Here is an 8,476-nt window from a genome sequence, read left to right on the forward strand (position 1 = left end):
GCTTTCCTTTCCTTAGTTCCTGTTCCACCATCTTTTCTGTGCACCTTAGAGCGTGTCAGCTGCCCACAACCAGCCATGACCGGCTGACAGGATGGCCTTCATCCTCCGTGACCGAGCTTCACCACCCTCTGTCAATCCTGGCTGTTGGCCAATGTGGCACTTCTTTATTGATTTCTGTGCCAAAGCATGATGTGGGAATGGCCAGTGGGCCACACATTTCATGATATCTGTGTTCATCCTGTTCATGAGATTGTGGATCAGTTATGCCTCCCATTTAACACGTGTCTTCTAAATAATTCAGTAGTGTTCCAGGATTTGTATTAAGTGAAAACATGCCTATTTGCTTTTTCAAACGAGAATGTATGTGTCACTTGTGGAAGACTAATCCTGTGTTTCTTTTTTCCTTCAAACAGGGCCATAAAAGCAAGAACGGAAAACAATAACATGTTGTGAAAAGATTCTGTTAAAAAAAGAAAGGTTACTCTGATAGCTGGGACTTGGGAAAGTCTGCTTCATCATGACAGCCAGTCCCAACGTATAGCTTCTAACCATGGGACAAATATTCCACAGACTGCAATTGTTTATCTTTTTAGTGGAAATATCTGGTTCCTATGTCCAGTCAATACCAGTCACTTGGCAGGTCTTCTTTGTCCAACCCATATGATATCTCTGTTCCATCAAAGCGTCTTCGAGCCATCACATTATATTCACAATTAAGGTTGCACCAATATGCTCAATGTAGCATTCTGTAACGTAGAGATAAGTAACTGCATATGGGAACATACATGCAGGAGATACTAAGCCCCAGAGAGTCTATAGAAATGTTCTAAATGGGATGCCTCCTCCTCTGTGAAGACTTTAAAGAATACACTAAGGAGAGGCTAACAAAAGGCACCTTACAAGTGCCCGCACATGCCAAAACATGCAATACAAATGGCCAGCTATGACAAGTATTCCAGGACATAGCGCCATGTAACGGTAGACCACTGAATCCATACCAGAGAGAGGAGAGAATATGAATGGACAGACAAGAGGGAAATGGCACCCACTTTGAAGTAGAGTCTTTGTACCTTCATGCATTGGGACTTGTAGACACTCTTTACGCATTGTTTTCTAAGGCAAGACACTGGTGTACCACATTCAGTGTGAAAAAAGGCGCTCAACACCAACTTTGCAATTGATGCTTCAAAATCGATAACACCCCATGCTGTGGAGCTAGTCAGTAGTTGCTGATGTTTCTGTAAAATATGGCAGCATTTAAAGCCCAAAAACCATAAGTCTAGAAACTGTGCTCTGGACATAGAAAGGTTACAAGCACAAGCCTTTGTCTATTTTCGGACTTGCCTGCTCTGGCCGAGGATTGCGGTTTATTCTTGACACTTGTGTGAAGAAATGCACTTGACCTGGTGAGACCAACAATTTAAAGATAACATCCTAAAAATGGAGGAACCTTCTGATTTGACAGAATGTGAAGCTCCTTTCAAGGAAACGAGTCCTCGATGTAAACAGAAGACATTTCACTCTGAAGAGAAAGAACATAAGTGTTCTGAATGTGCCAAGGCTTTTAAAGAAACAAGTCATCTATTGATCTATCAGAAGAATCACACAAGGAAGAAGCCATATGCATGTTCTGAGTGTGATAAGGCTTTTACTTTAAAGGGTAACCTAGAGAGACATCAGAGGAATCACACTGGTGGGAAACCATATGCATGTTCTGAATGTGATAAGGCTGGTGAACTATTGATACATCAGATGACTCACACTGGGGTGAAGCCATATGCATGTTCTGAATGTGATAAGGCTTTCACTGTGAAGAGTAACCTAGTGAGACATCAGAGGAATCACACTGGTGCGAAACCATATGCATGTTCTGAATGTGATAAGGCTTTCAAGCAAAAGTGTGAACTATTGATACATCAGAGAAGTCACACTGGTGTGAAGCCGTATGCATGTTCTGAATGTGATAAGGCTTTCAAGCAAAAGGGTAATCTAGTGAGACATCAGAGACGTCACACTGGTGGGAAACCATATGCATGTTCTGAATGTGATAAGGCTTTCAAGCAAAAGTGTGAACTATTAATACATCAGAGAAGTCACACTGGGGTGCAGCCATATGCATGTTCTGAATGTGATATGGCTTTCAAGGGAAAGGGCGATCTAGTGAGACTTCAGAGAAGTCATACTGGTGCGAAACCATATGCATGTTCTGAATGTGACAAGGCTTTCACTGCAAAGAATACCCTAGTGAGACATCACAGGAATCACAGTGGGGTGAAGCCATATGGATGTTCTGACTGTGATCAGGCTTTCACTGTGAAGAGTAACCTAGTGAGTCATCAGAGGAATCATACTGGTGAGAAACCGTATGCTTGTTCTGACTGTGATAAGGCTTTCAAGCAAAAGGGTAATCTATTGATACATCAGAGAAGTCACACTGGTGAGAAACCATATGCATGTTCCGAATGTGATAAGGCTTTCAAGCAAAAGGGTAATCTATTGATACATCAGAGAAGTCACACTGGTGAGAAACCATATGCATGTTCTGAATGTGATAAGGCTTTCAAGCAAAAGGGTAATCTATTGATACATCAGAGAAGTCATACTGGGTTGAAGCCATATGCATGTTCTGAATGTGATAAGGCTTTCATGCGAAAGGGTGAACTATTGATACATCAACTGAATCACACTGGGGTGAAGCCATATGCATGTTCTGAATGTGATAAGGCTTTCACTGCAAAGAGTAACCTAGTGAGACATCAGAGGAATCACACTGGGGTGCAGCCATATGCATGTTCTGAATGTGATAAGGCTTTCAAGGGAAAGGGTAATCTAGTGAGACATCAGAGAAGTCATACTGGTGTGAAACCATATGCATGTTCTGAATGTGATCAGGCTTTCACTGTGAAGAGTAACCTAGTGAGTCATCTGAGGAATCATACTGGTGAGAAACCGTATGCTTGTTCTGACTGTGATAAGGCTTTCAAGCAAAAGGGTAATCTATTGATACATCAGAGAAGTCACACTGGTGGGAAACCATATGCATGTTCCGAATGTGATAAGGCTTTCAAGCTAAAGGGTAATCTATTGATACATCAGAGAAGTCACACTGGTGAGAAACCATATGCATGTTCTGAATGTGATAAGGCTTTCAAGCAAAAGGGTAATCTATTGATACATCAGAGAAGTCACACTGGTGAGAAACCATATGCATGTTCTGAATGTGATAAGGCTTTCAAGCAAAAGGGTTATCTATTGATACATCAGAGAAGTCACACTGGTGAGAAACCATATGCATGTTCTGAATGTGATAAGGCTTTCAAGCGAAATTGTGAACTAGTAATACATCTGAGAAATCACACTGGCGAGAAGCCATATGCTTGTTCTGAATGTGATAAGGCTTTCAAGCGAAATTGTGAACTAGTAATACATCTGAGAAATCACACTGGCGAGAAGCCATATGCTTGTTCTGAATGTGATAAGGCTTTCAAGCAAAAGTGTGAACTAGTAATACATCTGAGAAATCACACTGGCGAGAAGCCATATGCTTGTTCTGAATGTGATAAGGCTTTCAAGCAAAAGTGTGAACTATTAATACATCAGAGAAGTCACACTGGGGTGCAGCCATATGCATGTTCTGAATGTGATATGGCTTTCAAGGGAAAGGGCGATCTAGTGATACATCAGAGAAGTCATACTGGTGTGAAACCATATGCATGTTCTGAATGTGATAAGGCTTTCACTGCAAAGAATACCCTAGTGAGACATCACAGGAATCACAGTGGGGTGAAGCCATATGCATGTTCTGACTGTGATAAGGCTTTCAAGCTAAAGGGTAATCTATTGATACATCAGAGGAATCATACTGGTGAGAAACCGTATGCATGTTCCGAATGTGATAAGGCTTTCAAGCTAAAGGGTAATCTATTGATACATCAGAGAAGTCACACTGGTGAGAAACCATATGCATGTTCTGAATGTGATAAGGCTTTCAAGCAAAAGGGTAATCTATTGATACATCAGAGAAGTCATACTGGGTTGAAGCCATATGCATGTGCTGAATGTGATAAGGCTTTCACTGCAAAGAATACCCTAGTGAGACATCACAGGAATCACAGTGGGGTGAAGCCATATGCATGTTCTGACTGTGATAAGGCTTTCAAGCAAAAGGGTAATCTATTGATACATCAGAGAAGTCATACTGGGTTGAAGCCATATGCATGTGCTGAATGTGATAAGGCTTTCATGCGAAAGGGTGAACTATTGATACATCAACTGAATCACACTGGGGTGAAGCCATATGCATGTTCTGAATGTGATAAGGCTTTCACTGCAAAGAGTAACCTAGTGAGACATCAGAGGAATCACACTGGGGTGCAGCCATATGCATGTTCTGAATGTGATAAGGCTTTCAAGGGAAAGGGTGATCTAGTGAGACATCAGAGAAGTCATACTGGTGTGAAACCATTTGCATGTTCTGAATGTGACAAGGCTTTCACTGCAAAGAATACCCTAGTGAGACATCACAGGAATCACAGTGGGGTGAAGCCATATGCATGTTCTGACTGTGATCAGGCTTTCACTGTGAAGAGTAACCTAGTGAGTCATCAGAGGAATCATACTGGTGAGAAACCGTATGCTTGTTCTGACTGTGATAAGGCTTTCAAGCAAAAGGGTAATCTATTGATACATCAGAGAAGTCACACTGGTGAGAAACCATATGCATGTTCTGAATGTGATAAGGCTTTCAAGCAAAAGGGTCATCTATTGATACATCAGAGAAGTCACACTGGTGAGAAACCATATGCATGTTCTGAATGTGATAAGGCTTTCAAGCGAAAGGGTAAACTATTGATACATCAGAGAAGTCACACTGGTGAGCAACCATATGCATGTTCTGAATGTGATAAGGCTTTCATGCGAAAGGGTAATCTATTAATACATCAGAGAAGTCACACTGGTGAGAAACCATATGCATGTTCTGAATGTGATAAGGCTTTCACTGTGAGGAGTCATCTAGTGATACATCAGAGGAGTCACACTGGTGAGAAACCATATGCATGTTCTGAATGTGATAAGGCTTTCGCTGTGAAGAGTAACCTAGCGAGTCATCAGAGGAATCATACTGGTAAGAAGCCGTATGCTTGTTCTGACTGTGATAAGGCTTTCAAGGGAAAGGGTGATCTAGTGAGACATCAGAGAAGTCATACTGGGGATGAAACCCTATGCATGTTCTGATTGTGATAAGGCTTTCAAGCAAAAGGGTGAACTATTGAAACATCAGATGAATCACACTGGGGGGAAGCCACATGCATGTTCTGAATGTGATAAGGCTTTCACTGCAAAGATTAACCTAGGGAGACATCAGAGGAATCACACGGGTGTGAAACCATATGCATCTTCTGAATGTGGTAAGTCTTTCAGTGAAAAGAGTAACCTAGTGAGACATCGGAGGAGTCACACTGGGAGGATGCTATGCATGTCCTCAATGTGATAAGGCTTTCAATTGAAATGATCAGCTTGTGTGATAGATCAGTGAAATCACACTGGGGTGAAACGATATTCATGTTCTGAATGTGATAAAGCTTTTATGCTGAAATGTTGTCTATTGATAAATCAGAGAGATCATACTGGTGAAAAAACATATACATGTTACATACCATATACATACATTTGTCTCTGCTCCCCACTTCTATTCGCCTCTTACTCTCCTATATCACCTGATGAGGTTTCTAGACGAGTCTGCTCTATGACAGCCTCATCAAAACAGGTGCTCCCCTGCTCCTCTAGAACTATCAAGGACAAAATTGCCATCCTTCCTCCAGCCTTGGCTGATTTCTGCAATCGCTCCTTTGCCACTGGATCCTTCCAGTTACTCCTCAACCACTCCCTGGTGCATCCTCTCACCATAAAGCCTTTCTGACTGGCAATATACCACTCTATCTCCATTACCCCCTTCCTGGGCACTCTATTGGAGAAGCTGCCCATCTCCCAGCTTATCCACCACACTGACTTTTTTGGTTCTCTTCATGAATATCGGTCTGAACACCTGTGAAGACTTGTTCTCTAATCTCGATTCCAACTCTTTTTCCGTTCTCATTGTTCTTGAACTTTCCTCTGCCTTTCATACAGTCAATCATGCCACCCTTACAAATCGGCTCTGTGATACCCTTGGTATCACGGACCTGGCTCTGGACTGGGCCCTTTTCTCTCCTCCGTCTCACTCTCTACCTGTGGTTTCCCTGAGGGCTATAACATCTCACCTTGGGTTTTCAACATCTACCTTGCCCCTCTAGCCTTCTCACCAAACTTCCAGTGTTATGCGGATGACGCTCAGCTCTATTCAATCTTCTCTCCTCTGTCTCCTCCACTTCCTCTCCCATTCCTGACTGTCTGTCTGCTATTCAGGCATGGTCCACTGCTAACAATCTCTGCCTTAATTCCAGTAAGACTGAGATCCCCAGCTCCCTCCGTCTTTCCTACACTCTGGTCTTGTTCCAGATGTGCTCATGGCACAGTACAAGGTTAGATCGAGGTAACAGGCTGACAACCACCTTCATGATCTAGACCAGCTCACTACTCCAGCAGCAGGGATCCTGACTGGGTTGAGTTGCCATTGTACAGATGGGAAGGAGGTAGAATGTACCCCTTCCTCCAGCATGTTACACAACTATCTTCAACTCCTCTGTAACAGAGTTTACAGCACATGAAGTTCAGCAGTTCAACCACTCCTACAACTCGGTGAACAAGTCAGTCATGAAGAAGGGTGCATGAGATCTGCTCCAGAAAGGCACCATCACAAGGAATGGCTTGAACTGGACAGATTTTAAGAAAAGTGTTGACAATGACACATTTGTAGCAGAGTGCAATCTAACTAATAAAAAACAAAAACATGTTTTTTAATAAAAGCCACACTACAGGGTTAAATGATAAACTTGAATAGACACATCTATGAACTGGTAGGCATTTATCATATCATTTTAACACACTTGTACTACACAATTAGAATGCTGTTCTATTTTATGCAGATTTACGTCATAGATCGAGATCTACAATAAAATCTTTCATTGCTTAATGCCTGTGTAGCAGCCTTTTATTCTTGATACATTGGGCCTCATTACGAGGAAGGAGGTAACCATGCCGCTTTTTGCGGCATGGCTTCCCCCATTCCGGGTACTGGGTCCGGGATCCCGGAATGGGGAAGTACCGGGCCATTCCGACCTTGGAGGGCCCGGTAATTCCCCATCCCAGGAACCCGGACCCGGTACATCCCCATTCCCATGCGAGCCCCCATAGGGCTCAGTGGGAATGGGAAGGATGCAAACAACGGGCCTGTTAATGACGGGCCCGTTGTTTGCATCCTGGTCTGCTCACGGGTCCCGCGAGGAGACCTCGTAATTGGGCAGCAGAGGGATTACGGGGCTGGCATCCCTATCGGCCCCGTTATCCCTCTACCGCATACCTCATAATGAGGCCCATTGTTTCTTACATGCCAGTTTCCTTACGCATGTTTACAACATAACTATGATGATGGTACACACACTCAGATAATGGTGCATTGCAAAGCTATCAAAAAGGTTGTGGTAAGTTACCACTTACAGGCTACCTGCATTTCACTTGCTATTCATTAGGGAGGTAATTTGCTTCTGAAATATTGAGCAACAGGTCTAAAGTTTTGATTCAGTCTCCTGCACATTGATACTGTCTCTCATAGCGGTAAAAGATGGGGGGCGGGCGTCTTGAAACACAATTGAAATCATGAGAATGCCTCATGTTCTGGTGGCCTTTTTCTAGCCATATCATACACCTGACTAGAATACCTGCAAAGGTCAGTGCAGCCATCTATATGATAAGAATGTGTATTTATGCATTGACCACTCACACAGAAGTAGTATATTATCTGTATGCCCTGTTTGAAGGGGTAAGTCCTCTTTTTGAACTCATAAAAATAAAGGATTAGTTCCTTGTGCCCAGTGAGGGTCACTACGCAGGATTCCAGGTAGGGCCTGTTGAGTCTTTCCTACTTGTTTAGTACAAAAGAATAAATCAGGAGACATTCATCTTCCATATGTTTCCGATACTTGTTCATGTTTTGTTTTTAGCTATTTGGCCACTTACTACTCGCCTGCCTTTGAGAAAGTTCCACCACTTCGCACCTTGAAACACTTGTGTACAGGCACGTTATAAATCCCATATATCATATCACGGCCTGATAAGTAGCCCTTTGTCAAGCTCCAGTCCTAAGAGCTCCTGATTACCACCAAACCCTCATTGAGCAGAAAGATGCATCCAATACAGGTATAGGTGCCGTCCTTAGTCAACTGGATGAGAAAGGTAAGGAGCACCCCATTTACTTCATCAGTAGGAAACTGAAGGAACCAGAAACAAGGTGGGCAACCATAGAGCGTGAATGTTGTGGAAATGTTCACATGCCCAGACTGCAGCAATATTTTGTTGTGGTCTTTGAAGAGGTTTAGAC

General features: G+C 42.9%; 1 pseudogene; it reads left to right on the top strand.

Annotated features, from left to right (window-relative positions):
• The window catches only part of LOC138551881 (zinc finger protein 850-like), a 145,485-nt pseudogene extending 138,413 nt beyond the window's left edge, over positions 1-7,072 (top strand).
• Positions 7,073-8,476: the final 1,404 nt, after the last annotated feature.

Source organism: Ambystoma mexicanum, chromosome 1q (genome assembly GCF_040938575.1).
Source record: "Ambystoma mexicanum isolate Mex_15411 chromosome 1q, UKY_AmexF1_1, whole genome shotgun sequence".
In the NCBI taxonomy this organism is placed as follows: Eukaryota; Metazoa; Chordata; class Amphibia; order Caudata; family Ambystomatidae; genus Ambystoma; species Ambystoma mexicanum.